Here is a 20,638-nt window from a genome sequence, read left to right on the forward strand (position 1 = left end):
TGATTATGTTAGATTTTTTTTAAAAAAATTCATACCCGAATTTATTTGTAAGTAAATTTCGATTATGTTAGTTAGTTTCATAAAATTTTCTTGAGTTTATTTTTACGCATATTTAATTATACTAGTTTTATCTTCAATATTCTTGCATTTATTTTTGAGTTAAGAAATGTTCTAAACCCCTCGAGTATTTTACATCATTAATTTCTATTCAAGAAAATATTTTTAACACGAAAATTGTGTGGCATGAGTTTATTTATACGTTGCATATTTCACGAAAATATAAGTAAAGATTACATGAGTTGATTTTTTTTTTTTACGTTGCGTATTTCACGAAAATATGAGTAAAAATGAGATTTTCATGATATTATTTTAATTATACAAATTATATAATAAAAATATTTTTAAAACCCCTTATGACAAAGAAAGTTCAAAGTTACAGATGCTCGGTACCGCAGTTTAAAGTTTAAATGGATCAGAGTGCACCCACACTGTTTACAGAGTGGTTTAATAATGTAGTGGATTTCTCCTGAGTGCACACCTGAGTCGGACTAGGGTTTAATAGGAAAAATCTCACTTAATGATGATGTACGTTGATTTAGTTTGGCCGGCCAGCTAGCTAAGTCCAGTTTTCGGACCGTACAACCCAGTCATGAGGGTAAACATGACTTACGATTGACAGGTCTAAGGGTGGTTTTTACAGTACGTGTATGTATATTTAATTACATATACAGAGTTATTGATGAATTGAAAGAAAAGTGTATGTTTATGTAAACGGGGGCATTTTTGTGCCTAGATAATGATTTAGTAAGGAAAAGTATATTTATATATATACATGATTTAGTATTATAGTTATAGTTTTAAAAGTTAAAAAGTTCAGTTTAACAGTTATAATATATGATTATATAATTTTACTGATAGTAAAAGTTTTATACATAAATTTTTAAATTTATATTTATTTTTAAAGCAGTTTTAAAGTTATAGTATTAAATTTTATTTTTACGAAATTAAAATATTTTGAAAGCTCATTTTGGCCACACACTAATAATAATCTTATTTACTTACTGAGCGTCATCTCACCCCAATCATTATTTTACATTTCAGATCATTTTGAAGAGTGTACCAGAAATCTAGCGTAGCAAGTGCATGAGCGGGAATAGAAAGAGCAGAGTAGAATAAAAATTTAATATAATATAATTTAGAATATGTTTGTGTATTTTAGAATTTTAGAAGTTTGCATTTTAATAGTTAAGACATATATTTGTAATAAAGCTAATTAGTATTTTGGTAATAAAAAATAATTTAGATTTATTTGCATCCGCTGAAAAATTTATATGTAGGAACTCATTTGGGTTCGGGTCCTTACACATTAGTCAACCCGAATGGCATTACCAAGAACTCGTAGTGCTCGTATCTGGTTAGAATGCTGTCTTTGATACGTCCTCTGCCTTGACTTTCACCTGGTGATAACCTGACCTAAGGTCAATTTTAGAGTAGACCTGGGTCCCCTAGAGCTGATCAAATAAGTCGTCAATCCTGGGAAGAGAATGTTTATTCTTGACTGTTAATTTGTTTATCTCCCTATAATCTATACACATCCTCATGGTCCCATCCTTTTTTTTCACAAACAAGATTGGTGCTCCTCAAGGTGATACGTTAGGTCTGATAAATCCTTTATCCAACAATTCTTGCAACTGATCTTTCAATTCCTTCAATTCGGTTGGAGCCATACGGTATGGTGCTTTAGACACCGGTGCCAACCCTGGTGGCAGATCCACTATAAATTCAATCTTTCAGTCTGGTGGTAAGCCAAGTAACTCTTCTAGGAAGACATATGGAAATTCTTTAACTATTGGAATGTCGGCCTATTTCAGTTCTTCCTTTGGTAACTCTTTTATGTAAGCTACATATCCCTGACATCCACCCTAAATTAGTCTCCTCACTTAAATAGCTGACACAAGTTATGGCAAGTCACGCACACGTGAACCAATGAATCTATATTCTTGCTTACTTGGGGTTCTGAAAATCACCTCTTTCTGATAGCAATCTATGCTGGCATGATTAGCTGTCAGCCAATCCATACCCAATATTACATCAAATCCCTGCATATCTAGTATCACAAGGTCAGCTGGTAGCACTTTCCCTTGAATGGCCACTAGAAAATTCCTAAGTACCCTATTACACCTCACAATAGATCCAGTCGGTGTGGATACCAATAACTCAACATCTAACAATTGTGCTCCTGTCCCAGCCACTTTAACATACCCCAACGATACAAAAGAATGGGTGACATATGTGCCAAACAAAACAACAAATTTATATGTAAAAAAAAGTAAGTATACCTGTGACAACGTCTCCAGCAGTCTCAGCATCTCCCGACGTCAATGCATAGACTCTCGTTGGTGCAGTGTTCCTCTGCTGGCCTCCACGAGGCTCCTGTGGTCATCCACCCCAACCTAGTAAGGGAGTTGGAGCATAGATCAGTGGTCCCCGACATGATTAAGCCATATGACCAGGTCTTCCATATAGGTAATAGACATTCTCACCCAACCGGCACTCACTCGGATGTTTCCGTCCACACCTAGGGCAGGTAGGATAAATCTGCCCTCCCTGATATCCACCGTGTCCTGTCATCTTCCTCTAACCCCCACTAGTACCGCCTCCTCTCCATGGACCCCGACTAGACCCATTCTGCAAATCCGAAGGTGTGGGCCTCTTCCCCTGGCTCGATCCTCCTACATCTCCCTGCGCACTCTCCTCTGCTACCGTGGCTTTGTCAACCAGCTCAGAGAAATCCTGTATCTTTAATACTGCCACCTGTTTGTATATATCTCGCCTCAAATTCCTCTCGAACATCCTTACCTTCTTAGCTTCATATGGAACGATATAAGGGCAGAAGTGTGACAACTCAATGAATCTCGTCGCGTACTGCTGAACCGTCATTGATCCTTGGGATAGGCTAAAAAATTATTGTACTTTAGCCTCTTTGATTGTGGCGGAAAAATATCTATCAAAAAATGTCTCCCTGAATCTACTCCAGGTCATATCCACGTGCATAAGCCACTGCTACCCACCATCTCTTAGCCTTGCCTATCAATTTACACGAAGCATAAAGAACCCGCTGCTCATCGGTGCACTGGAGCATTGTTAGTATTTTCTCGATCTCGTGCATCAAGTTCTCAGTAGCTATGAGATCATCTACTAAAAATGCTGGAGGATTCATCTTTGTGAACTTCTTTATCGTGCATCCTTGAACTGTAGATGGACCTCCTTGCTCCCTGTAGCTCCGGGCAATCTCAGCCATTACCTACTGAGCCACGCTATGTAAAACAGCATCTAAGTCCCCGCCTCCTACACCAGAAGGCTCTACTCCATCGTCGCCACTAGCATGGGCGCTACTACCTCCTGGGTCCATCCTGCAATAATAACAAATTATTATGAGTTCCCGAACCTCATAGTGCTATTCTAACTAAAATATCTCATATCTTCTATCACTAATTTAAGGTTTAGTCCTACCATATGGAAATAGAAATCGACAATAGTTTACTATGGTTTTTTTGAAATTGTAACCCCATGAAAATCACAGAAACCACCTCGAAAGTCTACCTCTAGATCGCAAAACAGAACCCTAAATTCTCATCTTAATTCCCCAACATCAACTAACTTATATCTTGTTTCACTCTCCTTAAAATTCAATTCTTATATTCTGGTATTATTTTTTGCTGTACTCTAGAGTCTGCAGAACCTAGAAACCTAGGCTCTGATACCAAACTATAATGACCCAAAAATTAAAGTTTTTTTTTTTATATAATAAAATAAAAATTATATCATTATATCACTGCTGTATAATCTGCTATAACATCTCAGGCCCCAAGTGAGCACTAAGAAAACCTAGTTATATTACACACCTATGCAGCGGAAAAATATAAAACTATCCATCAATATAAATAATACCAGAAGTTTAGTAACTCATCCCAACCATACACACATATATACATATCACCCTAGTATTGTCTACTCAAAACTATCCCCTATATACACTTACCCAGCAGATATGGTAGTGTACTCGCCTTCTCTATTTGTGAGTTTGATCCGCTCGCCTAACTGGATCACTCATCAACGCTAAGTAAGAGGAAATATGCTATTACTAGTGTGTGGCGACTGAGTTTCATAAATACTATACTAACAATATCTGAAACTGTAAAAGCTGGTAAATCAATATACAGTATAACTTGCATCTATCATAGTTTAAGTATAACTGTAATATCTGAGTTTTCTACTTTTTCATACTTCTAGTATCATACTATATCTATTAATATTCTATAAATCTGTATACATATACATAACTGTGAGATTTACCCTAAAAAACTGTACGTCATGATTTAACCCCTCATGAAAAGGTTGTGCGGCTTGTAGGTGGGACTTAATCCTGGTTGGCCTACCATGTAAGTCAACTGTAACTCTACCAATCCTCGTGCTCTAATAACTGAATATTTTTTGAACTGATTCATCAGGGTCTGATACTATATAGTACTGATATACATAATTATCTTGCTGTTTCATCATGACTCCAAAATAACCATAACACTGAAAGCTAATTTTGAATATATTGTAACATCTGTACTATGTAAACTGTAATACCGTAGTGTTATGGAAAATAACCATAACACCAAAAACTTATCTAAGAATACTGTATTATCTGAGTTGTATAATCTGTAATAACATAGTGTTATAGTTTCAATATTTTGGAAAATCATTGTAATCTACATATGCTGTATAATATCTATATGTATAAACACTGTAATTCATACTCTTGTAAAATCTGATAAAACATATCTCTGCATAATGACATAAATCATATCAATATGAAAACTGTATTATTTCTGTTTTGATCTGTTAAAGTCTCGTAACACATATTTTTGTTTAGGTGCTATAAACATAATATTTTGGCAACTGTATATTTCATATACTGTGCTAACACTGTCCCATGCCACACGACTACATAAATAAATATCTCATATGCTGATACTGTATTTTTTGATATACAAATAATTTCTGAACTAAATAATAATCTAGGAAACATATGATTTAGTAATAAATATTCTAACATTCCCAGCGTAGCATATTTCCCTTATCTAACTGGCTGGGAGGCTCGCCTCCAACTCTATTCTCACGCTCACAACGTACTATCCCTAAAATCCTGAAATAATGCATATAATCCTATTTTCAATAAATCAACTAAATTTCCTGAACCTTCATGCTTATAATTTTATAAACTATAATTTACCTAGGCTTTTGGAAAAATATCCACTAGGGTCCTCAAACCATGCCTGTAGGGTCGCAAAACACCCTATCCTTGAAAATATAGTACCCTAGTTTTATTCCACAAAACTCCAGTAGATTCTCATATAATACAAAATTTGGACTCAAATAAGCCTGCCAATACTGAAAATACTTAAATAATCTACTTACCCTGATTTTGGGATGGTTCCTAAACTTCTCAAATCGAAATTTCTGCTCCAGTTAGGTTGTAGGGAATCTCCTAGGATCATCATGGTAGCGTCTAATCGTCGAACCGGGGAGAAACGAAATCGAAAAGTTAGAGAGAAGTGAGAGAAACCATTTTTAGAGAGAGAAAGGAGAGAGAGAGAGAGACTAAATTTCCGTCAAAATCTAATTTTTTGCGCTTATAAAGATGGCTAGCCACATGGCCTCGTCGACGAGCCACGTCACCTCGTCGATGAGTCCAAGAAGGGAGTTCGTCGACGAACACCTGACCTTCGTCGATGAGCTTCAAGCCCGAAAACAGCCCCTTGGTAAACTCTTGTCGACGAGACACGCGTCCATGTCAACGAGCCCAAGAAAACAGTTCGTCGACAAGGCCCTACTGCGTCCCCCTTTAAAATTTCCTTTTTCCTTTAGTCTCTATATTATTTAATTTCTGTAATTATCCGGGTTACTACATTCCCCCCTACTTATAAAATTTCGTCCTCGAAATTTGCTATCTGTATTGAACACCATCCATTGAGGAAAATGAGCTACTTATTTTATTAATTACCCTTACTTATGGCGGAGGAATACCGTGGTTACATAAGCAATTTTGGGAGATTACAAATATACTCATAAAAGAAAATTCTCCCAAAACCAAAACACTACCTACCCTATAATCTAAAATATAACTATACATTCTTCACTTTTTATTGAATAAAATAGAATTATCGTTACCTGAACAAGACTAACTATCACTGTATTCTACTAAACAAGTGTGGGTATTTCTGTTTGATCTCTTCCTCAAGTTCCCATGAAACTTTTTCTATGGCATGATTCTTCCACAAAATTTTCACTAACTAAATTTTTTTGGTACGCAATTCCTGCTTTTTCCTATCTAAGATCTGTATTGTCGCATGTTGGATTTGAACATAAGGCAGGTTCTTAGGATAGGGCATAAAATTAGACGTCAATATGAGTTTATTTCATTACATCTCATATTGCTCTACTGCTTGAGAGTATATCTCTCTGCTAGTTCTAAGTTGTCTCTATGGCATTCTTGCTTAAGTTATTCTTCTGTTAGTAAACTTCAACCTTTGATCAATTGTAGTTTACTTGTTAATGTTTCAAATAGTAGTTTATTATACATGTCATGTGAGACTTCTAAACAACCAATTTTTTCTTTTAATAAGAGTGACTTTACATCATATACACCTTTTGATTTGATTCATTTTTATGTATGAACTCCTTCTCCTACATTAACTATGGATGGTTCTTGGTATTCATATTATTTTTTGATGATTTTTTTATATTTACCTAGATATATCTTATGAAAATCGCTCTAAATTACCATAAATTTACATGGAGTTTTCCTTTATAATCAACACACAATTTTCTACAAATGTCAAAATCCTATTTATGCTAAAATGGAATATTTAGGCCCCAAACTTTAATAATTTGTAAAACACATGATACTATTTCCCAGAGATATTGTCTAACAACGTCTTAACAAATGGTCATGCTAAATGCAAACATCTTCACATTCTTGAATTTGTTTCGTGTCATGCTTTATTGGAATTGGTGTATTCTCAAGAGGGGGGTGAATTGGGAATTAAAATTTTCTTCCTACGTTCAACTAAACTAGTAGCAGTAATACACAATCTAGGGTCTCTCTAAGCATATACCAATTGGGTAGATAAATATAATATGTAGAAATTAAATCATGCACAACATTCACTATATATATATATATATATATATATCAAATTTAACATATATGTGCAGGAATATAGAGTGCAAGAAATTAAAAATAGACATACAATATGTTATCGGAATTCAGCCAATACTGCCTGCGTCCCCGCCTGAAGCTCACAAGCAAGAGGATTCACTAAATTGCTCACTTGCGGGTGGAGCGACACCGTTACAATTTCCTCTCCTTATTGGGCGAGAAGTACCCCAGGTCAAATTTACAGGGCTGACCCCAACCTTTACAACATCAGCTTAGAAAGGCGCACTTGGTTTTCTTAATCGGGTCTAAACCATCCGGCGCTCTCCTAACGGGTCTGAGCAAGTTCGGGACTCTTCATAGGGTGAGTCTCCCTCTTTCGACCACACGTCAAGAATACAACAAATAATAATTTTTGTACAAATAACGCTTTTACAAAAGCAGATGTGTACACAATACAACTCAAAATGCACTCATGTATGATAGGAGTTTAAGCTCAGTGTGAGTATGGTGATTTTCTCAAAAATAATATTTGAATAAAAGTATTCATGTAATGAGTGCTCAAATATTAAAACCCAAATAATATTTTTCTCCAAAAATATTTTTCCAAATAAAGTGCAAGAGAATCTAGGGTTTTTGCTTTCAAATAAACTTGCACAAATAATATGTGTCTGTGTAAGCACGATTGCAATAAGACTTTCTTAGCACATAATATATGTGCTCAAGTCTTTCAAAATAACGAATATAATTTTCTCCCAATAATATTTATCAATCAAATATATGGGAGATTCAGGAAGCTTACTCTCAAAAATAAATTTTCACAAACAAAGAACAAGTGAGAGTATATGCTTTGAATGAAGAAATAAATGCCCAAAGATTAAAGTGCTCTCTTTCAAAATGATTTTTCAAAGATATGTGTGTGTGTGTGTGTGTGTGTGTGAGAGAGAGAGAGAGAGAGAGAGAGAGAGAGAGAGAGAGAGAGAGAGAGAGAGAGAGAGAGAGAGAGAGAGAGAGAGAGAGAGTTAAATGAATTTTGTAATGAAGAATGAATGCTCAAAAAACTATACTCTTTTACAAGATTTATCAAAAGAATAATACATAGAGTAAAAAATTAAGTATAAAATTTGAGAGATTTTTTGGGCTAATCAAGTTCCTAATTATGAGTTATGAGGGGGTATATATAGAGATGGGCAAAAATATGATCGTTAGGGACACGCTGGTCATTTTTAGAAATGTTTAATTAAAAAACTAAACCTGTTTAGCGCTTAAAAATGGTCTGATCCAAGAGGTTCGGTTGACCTAGGCACAAGTCGGTTGATTGAACCAAAGGTGACACGAAATCCTTCGTGGGTTCGGCCGATCGTGACAAAAGGTTGGTCGGCCAAGGGCAGTAGAAATGTTAATTTTAAAGGGCTAGTCAACTGTGGAAGCCACGTTCAAACTGAGTAGGTCGACTGAGCCTTGGTCAACAAGTTGACTCTGGGCAAATAGTGCTTTGGTTGACCCTTGGATTATAACACAAGAATGCTCGTCAACCGAGGGCATTAAATTGTACTATTTTGCCCTTAATTTGACCTAAAAAATTTAACATCGGTTTACTGAAGTCTTTGTATAATTAATTTTGGCCCTAAATTTATTTTGAAAAACTCTGTTATGATTTTAGTATTTTTAGAAAATGCTTTCAATGAACGATGTTGGTCCCTAAGGTCTGACTATGGTCATCTGAGCTTAGCATTCACATCACGCATGATATGCAAATTATTACAAACTAAATAGAAAACAAAATGCATTACACATGAAAACAAATATGTCTTCTTCTTCTTCTTCTTCTTCTTATTTGTTTGTTGGATTCTTCATGGAAAACGTCATGCTGAGATGGTCTTTAAGTACTCAAGACTTCCATTAATCCTCTTCTATGTGTGTGTACTGAATTTAATGACCTGTTCAAGTACTAGACACACACACATTAGATTCAAGTGCTTTGTCAACATCAAAATAGAGATCGGATTCAGAAATTCAACATGCTTCTTTTTACCAACTATCTATAACAATTTTAGGGTGAAACACTCTTACTGTTGTTTTTGCCATCAATCGTGTCCCATCAAATGTTCTATCCAATGTCTCCCTTTCTGCCCTTATATGGTACTTCCTTTGACTATAGTATTTTCCAAACTTTTGATTTCTCAATGTTTTGTTTTTCTACAACCTCATTAATGCACTACACTTGATCCATTGATTGTGTTGTTGGGATAAATTTAAGGCTGTTTATGCATATCATGTCATGTTTTTTGAGAAAATACCATGTTTTCTACTTATCTCAATTTAACCCATCCTATTCTCCTCATCCCCTATTATTCACTAATCCTTTTGCTGAGTTATTTCATAATGATATTGATAAGCTCAGTATCGGTGTTCGTCGATCTATTTTGACACTCTTCTTAAATGAAGCAAATATTAAAGCATGGTTTTGAAAAATGGACTAAACCAGCCAATACGAACCAAGCAACTCACCATGACTCAACCGAACTCAATGGATCACCTGATTGATCTAATTCTTTTCCGTTTTATATTTACAACTAAAAATTATTTTTATTGTGTAAAGAGAAGGATCAAAACCTAGGACTATGAGGAAAGGAGACATGCCTAATGAGTGACAACCAACAAAGCTCCTCATATTTTGTGCCAATAAATTGCACGACCAATTTTAACATGCATGGCAAATAATTTATGAATTATTAAATTTTAAATTAATATTTTAATGTAAGAACCCAACCCGAGAATTTTGGATTAAATAAATAAGTAAAGGGGTAAAAGGGTAAAATTTGTAGGTTTCATCGATGAAGCCATTGTCCTTGTCGACGAAGGCCCTTATACTCTTCGTCGCCAAAATTCAGAGTCTCGTCGACGAAAAGATACCAAACGAGTTGTAAAATATCGAAATAGGGTTCGTCGCCAAAGGAACCGTTTCGTCGACAAAATGCGTAAATGATTCGTCAATGAAGACGTCACCTCGTCGACGAATTGGACCAAGTCAAAGGGGCTATAAATATCAATTTTCATTTCTTCATTGCTAAGAAAACGCAAATCTCTCTCTCTCTAGAACTCAAACCACTCTTTCTCTCTTTAGGATTTCGGGTCATCTGTTACCCGAATCAACGATCCGACGTTACCACGTGGATTAGGAGGAGAATCTCTACGTTTATAGCGAATCAGAATTTCATTTCGAGAATTTTTGGGTTTTCTCCCAAAATCGAGGTAAGGGTTCGATTTCATTTTTGGTTTGGTAGATCTATAGTGGTTGTGATTATATTGAAGTATTGTTCTTCAATTTTTAGGCTTTGGGGGTCCTATGACGTTGTTTTGGACTGATTTAGTTCGTGTTTTGGTTTTTGGGGAAAGGTAAGGGGTTTCTGTTTATATCAGTTGTTTTTGTAATTTGAATTGGTAAAACTATAGTTTACGATTCTACGGATGCTTTGGTTACTTATTTGGAAAAATCTATCAGATGAAATTACAGGATTTTCGGTTTACAATTTTTTGGGAAAATTAGGGGCTTTGAGTATCATCTTCATTTATGTTGGAAAACTTTATATTGGTATAAACTGTGATATAGAGATGACCGTACCTTTGATTATTTTAAATTGTATTTCTGGAATACCTGATATGTGATTGTTTGTTTACCCAAATAAGTGTGGAATGAGATGATGAATTTGAATGATGTATTTTGTGTGAAAAAGTGTGATGGTTAACTACCGTAGGTTGTGAATTATTCAAATGAGATATAGGAACGTGAGTTCAAAAATGTTTCACGTTTTGTGAAAATGCCGAGTTGGGATAATACAATAGGGGATATATCAAATCGGGTCGGATTAAAATGCCGTAGGCTGAGATATTGAAACGAGTTGGAATAAGATTATAGGCTTTGATGTCCGACTTTTTCCGAAGAGTGCACAATAACACTAGACATGCCGATTTTTACCGAAGGGTGTGATAACACCATATCTGCACCGGTTCAACACTGTGGGGGCTTATGCTATGCCAAGTTACCGGGGGCACTGACTTTTGCCAAAGGGTGTGAAATACCACCAGACAGTCCGACTTTTGCTGAAGGGTGTGAAATACCACCAGACAATCTGACTTAGGCCGAAGAGTGTGACGACACTAAATCGTATTGTTTTGTATCGTATGTATACAAGAACTGTATTTGTGAAAATATTGGTATTGTGAAATGTATGTTTGCTGTTGAAATAACACTCATGTATTCACACACTGATATAACATGTTTCTCCTTTACTGAGAGGTGTCTCATCCCTATCATACAAATGTTTTTGAGGTTCTTCGAGTAGTCGACACTAGCGTCCTAGCGGCTCAGGAGCGTGGTGGTTGGTTAGCTGTGTAGAGGTACTTGTGTAAGTACTGGTCCTTTGCTAGGTAGTCATTTTGGGTTATGTAGACACCCGGGGTATGTTGGGTATTTTAGGGAACTAGATCCTGTTTTATATAGACTCTGGCATGGTTTTATGAATGGATTAGGTTGAATTTTCCGCTGCATATATATAGTGTATGTGATGATGGATAGGGTATACATGAACCCTATGGGGTTGAACCCTTATATTGCGCACTATCATGGATGTTGTCTGATACAAAGACATGTTAAGTTACTAAATCACACCCTGTGGCCCATTTCTAGGTTCGGGGCGTGACATTAAGCTGTAATTGTTAATTGTTAATAAAATTAGAAAGAGATACTTCTACCCTCCTCCTAGTAGATGCGAAGTATAATATGAATTCATCAAGTCGGTACCAAGAATTGCATTACTATAACATATTTGAATATCCTTTCTTAAAAAAAAACACAAAATAAATGGTCCATTTTAAATACAAATAGTTAGCAATTGAACGTTATAGTAGCATTGCTTGGTCTAGAAGGAAAGCCAAAACAAACTTCTTCTCTTTTTTTTTTTGAAAAATAAATCTCAAAATAAAGTTTGATAACATGGTATACTTTGTACAAATTTGAAATACACTTCTAAATGTATCTTACTAAGAAATATGATTATTATAAACACTAGTCATATTATATGTCAAATTTAGTAATTTTAAGGATGTATTTGAAACAATAAATTTCAAGTGTTGAATTTGAATTTAAGTTTTAAATTTTTTTGAATTTGGATAACAGTTGATGCAATTTTGCGTTCAATTTTGTCCAAAATACAATAAATCAAAATTTTAATTTTGATATATATATATATATATATATATATATATATATATATATACACACACACACACACTTTAGATATTGGTATTATAGATTGTGCTATAAAGTTTATTTTAATATTACTATTTAAGCATGTATGGTTTTTTTTTTTTATTACATAGGAACTCCAGCCACCAACGAGCCCTTCGAACCCCCTGGTGCGGTACCAAACCTACAGATCAGTGTCCTTCGCTTCCAGGTCTCACTGATTAGGGTAAAGTCCGGAATGCGGACACGGCTTCTGTGTATCAATTGGACGTTCGGCCAACCCGATCCCTAAGACACATCTCCATTACCATCCACAGTCTCTCCTGGCTCACAGAGAACTCTCACCATCCACGGTCCCCGCTAGCTCACAGAGTAAACTCTCACCATCCACTGGTACCGCTGATTCCGTGAGTGTATCTACCTAGAATTGAACTCCTGATACTCCTTCTTACTTGCTGATACCTTTCCATCGTGCCATGCCCGTGGGGGCATGCGTGGTATTTTTGTACTTTAAAAAAATAGGATAAAAGTGTTTACCCCCCACTTTTACTTTATCAATAATTAAATGATTCATAAGTCATATTTTATGTCAAAGCAAAAAATATGGGCACTAAGATTAATTTTTTAAAATAAATTTAGGAAAAACTGTTTATGTTTATAATTAAATAATTAATAAGTAACACTATTTAAGGAATGGCAATAAATAAAAATATGCATTAGCATTTAATGTCAACTCTTTAAAAGAAATTGTAATTCTCTTTCTACAAAAAATATTTGACGGATTCGTCAGTCAAACAAAAAAATATAGGTAAAAAATATTAATTATGCTCGTTAATTTTAAATACATTGTACAAAAAAAAAATAATTTGAATCCACATTGATTTCGATTTGCACACTACCTTTCTTTGAATATGAGGCATTTTAATACTATAAATAAATTTATTTCTTTTAAAACAGTCTTTTTCAATTTTTTTGGTAATTCACATTCACGTTACTAGTTGAGCTTATTTTAGCATGTCCTTTTCCATTAGTCATATTTGACCGGTTGTGTTGACATTCTATCTCAATATTGATTAATGTGATATTGAATTTCGTATGGTCGTTCTTATTTTATAATAATTAATAAACAAGTTAATGTGTAAAAGAGACAAACGGTTATAAGGAGATAAATAAAAATATAAAGAGAAAGACACGCTAGCTTACTTTATTTTATTTGAAGATACGGCATATTTTTATACATTAATTTTGTAAATATTAAACATCATTAATCATTTTGATAATTTTTAAAAATATTTTTCTGTTAAGATAATTTTTTCAATGAATTACATGTCCATAAGACCATTTTATATCTTAAAAAAATTCAAATATCAAAACACCTAGCCTAACATTTTAGACTTGGAATATTCATTTCATATTTCCATCGGTCCCCCACTAATGTAGATGCTTACAAAAAAATCCGATTTTCAACAAAGAGAAACATAAATATGGGCTTCAATTGTCATTTGAGCACCCCTCAGTGACACATGACTTGAAGTCATGGTGTGTGGTTTGATTTCCTTTAACTACAAACTCATATGTTATGTTATTTAGTTATTCCATATTTGCATTGACCAAGATAAATGTGGAATTTCTAAGTCGGGTTCTATACTATCTTCAGGATGAATCCCAAGGGAAAGGAAGTTATGATAGGAGGGGACAATCATGTAGATACCTCTGACGATGATGATGTTGAGGCCTTGGCTGTGCTGCGTAGTAAAGCACGGTAGGCTAGGAAAGAATCTCAGAGGGATTCTTGGGAACGGAGTCAGCCAATGGCTGATAGAGGCTGCACGTTCCAACAGTTTTCTTGGATGAATCCGTCGGCATTCTCGGGAGGACCAAACCTGATTGCGGCGGAAGACTAGATTTAGGAGACGGAGGAATTTTTGGATGTGCTGGAATGCACAAACAAGCAGAAGGTTCGATTTGCCGCCTTCAAACTATTATGGGAGGTAAAGAGGTGGTGGAGATCGGTTAGGCTGGTGGAGGAGTAGTGTCCAGGGTATGTATCTGTTACGTGGAGCTGTTTTAGGGAGATCTTCTTCGGCAGATATTTCCCTATTGCCACTCGGAAGATAAAGGTAGAGGAGTTCTTACGCCTAGCTCAAGGATCCATAATCGTTCAACAATATTTGGCCCGATTTGTGGAGCTATCCCGATTCGTCCCACATATGGTTCCGGATTAGCCGAAGAAGGCTCGGTTGTTTGAGAGAGGGCTGAGACAGGAGATACGTGCGCAAGTGGTGATGTTATTGTTCCAGAGCTTTACTGAATTGGTGGACAGGTTTATGGCGGCAGAGGCCAGTACAGTATTCAAGAAGGGGAGAGAAAGGCAAACCAGAAGAAGAGACCCTTATCTCATAGGTCTCAGTTTAGCTCCACTTAGAGTACATGGAAGTGGCCCAGTAATTTTATGGGTCTGCAGCATGAGTCGGGATCTTAAGCCTTTCAGGGGAGCTCTCTGAGTGCCACTTGTCCTAGATGCCATAAGAATCATCTGGGCAAGTGCAAGGCTAGGACAACTGTCTACTATCGGTGTGGAGTTGCAGGGCATCAGGTACGGGACTGTTGTGCGACGCTAAAGTACCCACCTCAGTTACAGCAGTATGGGAGAGGGAACCAGGCACCTCGAGGGGGTCACCAGGGGAATACAACCCAAGCACGAGTGTATTCTATGATGCCGGGTGACGCCGAGTACACAATAGATGTTGTTACAGGTATTATTTATGTGCTTTCCCATAAAGCTATTATGCTTGTTGATTCAGGTGCAACCCACTCATTTGTATCTAAGAGGTTTGTTAAAGTATGTGAAATAGAGACTCAACCATTAGAAGTTGAGTTAAGTGTGGCCACGCCGACAGGGTCGGTTGTTGTATGCAGTAAAGTGGTTAGGGACTATCCAGTGGAGATTCAGGGGAGAAAGCTACCTGCTAGTCTAATCGTATTTGATATGTATGGATTTGACATTATTCTATGGATGGATTGGCTAGCATCCAGCTAGGCAAGCATAGACTATTAAAGGAAGGAGGTAGTATTCAGACCTCCAGGGGAGCAGGAGTTTAAATTATCCTTTTGGCGATTCAGGCAAGGAGATTTCTCCAAGAGGGTTGCCAGGTGTACCTTGCATATGTGAAAGAAGCACCAAAGGAAGGACATAAACTAGAGGATATCCCAGTGATAAGGGAGTTCTCAAATGTGTTTTCGGAGGAATTACCGGGATTACCTCCTGATCGTGAAGTAAAGTTTGTCATTGAGTTGACTCCGGGGACGGCGCCAATTTCCAAGGCTCCGTACCGAATGACTTTAACTGAACTGAAAGAGCTAAAGGAGCAACTACAGAAACTTCTGGATAATGGTTATATCAGACTGAGTGTATCACCTTGGGAAGCGTCGACATTTTTCATGAAGAAGAAAGATGGGTTGATGAGGATGTGCATCGACTACAGGGAGATTAACAAGGTAACCATAAAGAATAAATACCCATTACCACGTATTGACGACCTGTTTGACCAGCTGAAGGGTACTTAGGTTTTTTCTAAGATCGATTTGCGATTTAGGTATCATCAGTTGAAAGTGAAGTTAGAGGACGTGTCAAAGACAGCTTTTCAAACCTGATATGTCCATTATAAATTTTTGGTTATGCCATTTAGTTTGACGAATGCACCTGTAGCATTCATGGATACTTAAACCAATTCATGGTGGTGTTCATTAATGACATCCTGATTTATTCGAGGAGTTCTGCAGAGCATGAGACTCATTTGAGGTTAGTACTTTAGGTACTTAGAGAGAAGAGGTTATTTTCTAAATTCAAGAAATGCGAATTCTAACTAGAACAGGTTGCATTTCTAGGACATGTGGTGTCCTAGGAAGGAATATCAATAGACCTAGGCAAAGTAGAGGCAATAGTAAACTAGGCAAGACCGAAGAACATACATGAGATTAGAAGTTTCTTGGGTCTGGCAGGGTACTATCGCCGATATATCGAAGGTTTTTCTAGGCTATTAGGTCCTTCGATACAACTTACGAAAAAGAACAGCAGGTTTGACTAGACTAGTGAGTGTGAGCAGAGTTTTCAGGAGTTGAAGCAACATTTAGTCACAGCCCCAGTGTTGACCATTCCATTAGGGGATGGTGATTACGTGATTTATAGTGACGCATCCCAGAAAGGGCTCGGGTGTGTTTTGATGCAACAGGGTAAAGTTATCACTTATGCTTCTCGTCAACTCAATGAGTACGAGAAGAACTACCCTACGCATGACTTATAGTTAGCAGCTGTGGTTTTTGCATTAAAGATCTAGCGGCACGACCTATACGGTGAAAGGTGTGAGATCTTTATGGATTATAAGAGCCTCAAATACTTCTTCTCCTAGAAGGAGTTGAATATGAGGCAACACAGATGGCTTAAGTTGATTAAAGACTATGATTGCACCATTAGTTACCACCCAGAAAAAGCTAATATGGTAGCTGATGCATTGAGTCTGAAGTCAATGAGTACTTTGATTTCAGCAATTGTGGTACAACATCAAATCATGATGGATCTGGAGAGGCTGGGAGTGGAGTTGGTGGACAAGGATCCATGGGTGTTCATTGCCAGTTTAGTTATTCAACCAACTTTGTAGGAGAGAATCAAAGTTGCTCAGAAGAAAGACGCAAAACTGGTAAAGGTTATGAAAGGGGTTCAGGATGGTTTAAAGCCGGATTTCAATATCTCAGAAGATGGGGTATTGATATTCCACACCAGGATTTACGTGTCGAATGACGCCGAGATTAAGAGGGTTATTCTAGAGTAGGCACATCGTTCGCTCTACATAGTACATCTGAGGAGTACGAAGATGTATATGGATCTCTGAGAATCTTTCTGTTGGTCTAACATGAAAAGAGAGATTGTGCATTTCATAGAACAGTTTCTGACATGTCAGTAGGTTAAAGCATAACACTAGAGGTCAACGGGACCATTGCAACCACTCCTTATTCCTAAATGGAAGTGGGAGCACATTTCCATGAATTTTGTCATGGGGTTGCCATCAGCACTCCATGGACAAAATTCGATTTGGGTTGTGGTTGACAAATTGATGAAGACAGCCCATTCCATCCCAGTGAAAGTCAGTTATTCCATGAATAGGCTGGCAGAGCTATATGTATAGGAGATTGTACGACTCTACGACATCCCGGTTTCTATCGTTTCAAATCAAGACCCACAATTTACCTCTCATTTCTGGAAGAGTTTGTAGGACGCTTTAGGATCGTAGCTCACATTCAGTACTGCATTCCACCCACAGACATATGGTCAGTCAGAGAGGACTATCCAGATATTAGAAGATATGTTACGGGCATGTGTACTGGATTTCGATAGTAGTTGGATTAGATATATGCCATTGGTTGAGTTCGCCTACAACAACAGTTATCATGCCAGTATAGAGATGGTACCATATAAGGCTTTGTATGGTTGTCGGTGTCAGTCTCCGTTATACTAGGATGAGGTGGGCGAGCGGCAAATTTTGGGACCGGAACTGATTCAGCAAAAATCTGCGAAGGTCGAGCTTATCTGGGAGAGGATCATAGCAGCTCAGAATCTGCAGAAGAGCTACGCAGATACACGCCGACGGGAGCTAGAGTTCGAGGTAGGTGATGCTATATTATTAAGAACTGCTCCGATGAAATGAGTGAGGAGGAAGCTGAGTCCTAGGTATGTTAGGTCATTCAAGATTCTGGAAATAGTTGGTTCGGTGGCATACAAGATAACATTACCTCCCGCATTGTCTAGGATTCACAACGTGTTCCACATGTCCATGCTTAGGAGGTATACACCAGATCCTTCGCTTGTGATCAGTTACGAGTCGTTGGAACTCGGGGATACGTTAGTATATGAGGAGATACCTGTTCAGATCCTAGATAATAGAGAGCAGGAATTATGCATGAAAAGTATTCCTCTAGTAAAAGTACCGTGGTGTAATCACGTAGTAGAGGAGGCTTTATGGGAGTTAGAATCAGAGATACGTCAGAAGTATCCTCATCTTTTTTGAGACACTCAAAGCTAGTCAGATAAGTAGAGTAGTAGGTAAATGGTTTTATGTATGTATGTTTTGTTCATGTTTAGAGTATGTATGGTCTTCGGGAGAGTTTTGTATGAATATTATAATCTCCTGAGACATGGTATGTAACCACGGTATTCCTTCGCCAAAAGTGAGGATAGGTAATAAACTTGCGACATGGCTACTATGTGGTGGTCTATGCCAATTAGCCTCGATAGAGGGTGTACCATACCTAGAAGGCTGGACTTTCAGGACATGATAGGGTAATCGGGGCACGCAAGTACGTTGCGGATGCCTGCGTAGTCGGAGTTATGACGCGAATGAATGTTGACTTTGTCTTGGTTGATCAGCCTAGGCTTAGTCTAGCCTTCGGGTAGCACAACCCTAACCACGAGGGTTTATACATGGCATTAGTCCCAAGAGGTGTCTTTTATGCATATCTATACATTTATGTAAATGATGATGTTATGAAATGAATGAAGTGTTTATGTCAGGAAAACGAAATGAGTATTTCCCACTATATATGTATGTATGATGTTAAGACAACTATTTTCGGTTATATGAAGAATGAATGTTTTCTGTAAGCACAAAAAGCATGCTGCTCACACACTGATATTAACTTGATCACCCTTACTGAGAAGATTCTCACCCCAATATACAAATCATCTTTTCAAGAAACTATAGGTATCGTACTTAGTAGGATCAGGGGGTGAAAGTTAGATTAGTTCCTTTTTGAGAGTGTCTGTAAGAACTCTAGAGTATGTAAGTTATGTTGTTAGGCTCAGGGCTTGTATTATGGTTGTATGGACCGAACAAGTTGTCCAATTTTGGTCGGATTGTAATATGGATGCATGGAAACCTTTATGTATGAACGAACTTAGAACTCTGGTAATGTATGTATGGAGAATGTTTCATTACTTTTGCTACATTATTGTTAAATGATTATGGTATCAAGTACGTAGATAACACTTTAGTAGCACCCCGGGCCCACGTGGCGGGTTGGGGCGTTACATGGTGTTATGTCCAGACATTACATCTTTCTAGGGTATAAGAAAGGTGGGTGCAAGTTGGGTGATCCTATGGCAAACAAAGGGGTGATTGAGGATTTGACTTTTGGTGATAAAGCTATGGGGCAGTGTACTCAGGTAAAGGAAGAAAAATAAATGCCAAGAAACTACGGCACCAGCAAACATGTAATTCAGGTAGAGTTAGATACTCCTAGCAGAAATATGGGGAGTTCTATCTTGGGTCAATAATATCACAGTATGAATAGGCATGTGATGCAAGTGGAGCAATAGACTCAGGGCAGAGATGACATTGGTCTATTATAGGGAGTTTCAGCTCAAGAGAGCAGCAGGATTACGGTGGGCCCATATCCACTATCAGACCACCACTCAGGTATAAATTTGACATTCTTTTGTTATATGCATTCATTACTACCAACAGTAAGGTTCCTACTATTTTTCAAGTTGTCGTGCACAGTAAAGGAAAAAATAAAAGGATAAGTGTTATGGTGGAGGAAATGAAGGTATTGTATATGTACCAGGTGTGTGAGTTTGTGAGACTTCCAGTATGGAAGAGGGTGATAGGATGCAATGGAGTGATATATCTGTTGTGTGTGAATGACATGTTATTGACTGGGAAAGCTTTGATTGAGGCTTATTAGTTGGAAATTCTTTTGAAAGTTTTTGACATGAATGTGTTGAGTACGACCAATAAGGGTCTTGATTTGAATATTCACATGGATAAGACTACGGGGGATTGGTGTTATCTCAGGGTGGCTTTGTGGATAAAATCGTGGGAAGACTTAGTTTGTCGTCTCAGGGGGGTTATGTTGAGAATCGATGTGAAATATCTACTGTTTGGTACCCAAGGACGGGCTGTAATGTTCGGGATATGTCAAAAGTCCTCCATGATGATGTAATGGGGTATTTCGGCAGGCAAAAGAGTGGACTGTCAGTTGTGCGAATTTATTGAAGACTATGCGGGGGGTTATGGTGATAGAAGGCTTGCAGTAGCGTTTGTGTTTACTGTTATGGGAAGACCTTGTTGGAAGCCTAGGGTGAAATCTTTGGGTGTAACATCTACAGTTGAATTGGGATTAATGGT

The sequence above is a fragment of the Malania oleifera genome, chromosome 11 (assembly GCF_029873635.1).
Source record: "Malania oleifera isolate guangnan ecotype guangnan chromosome 11, ASM2987363v1, whole genome shotgun sequence".
NCBI lineage: Eukaryota > Viridiplantae > Streptophyta > Magnoliopsida > Santalales > Ximeniaceae > Malania > Malania oleifera.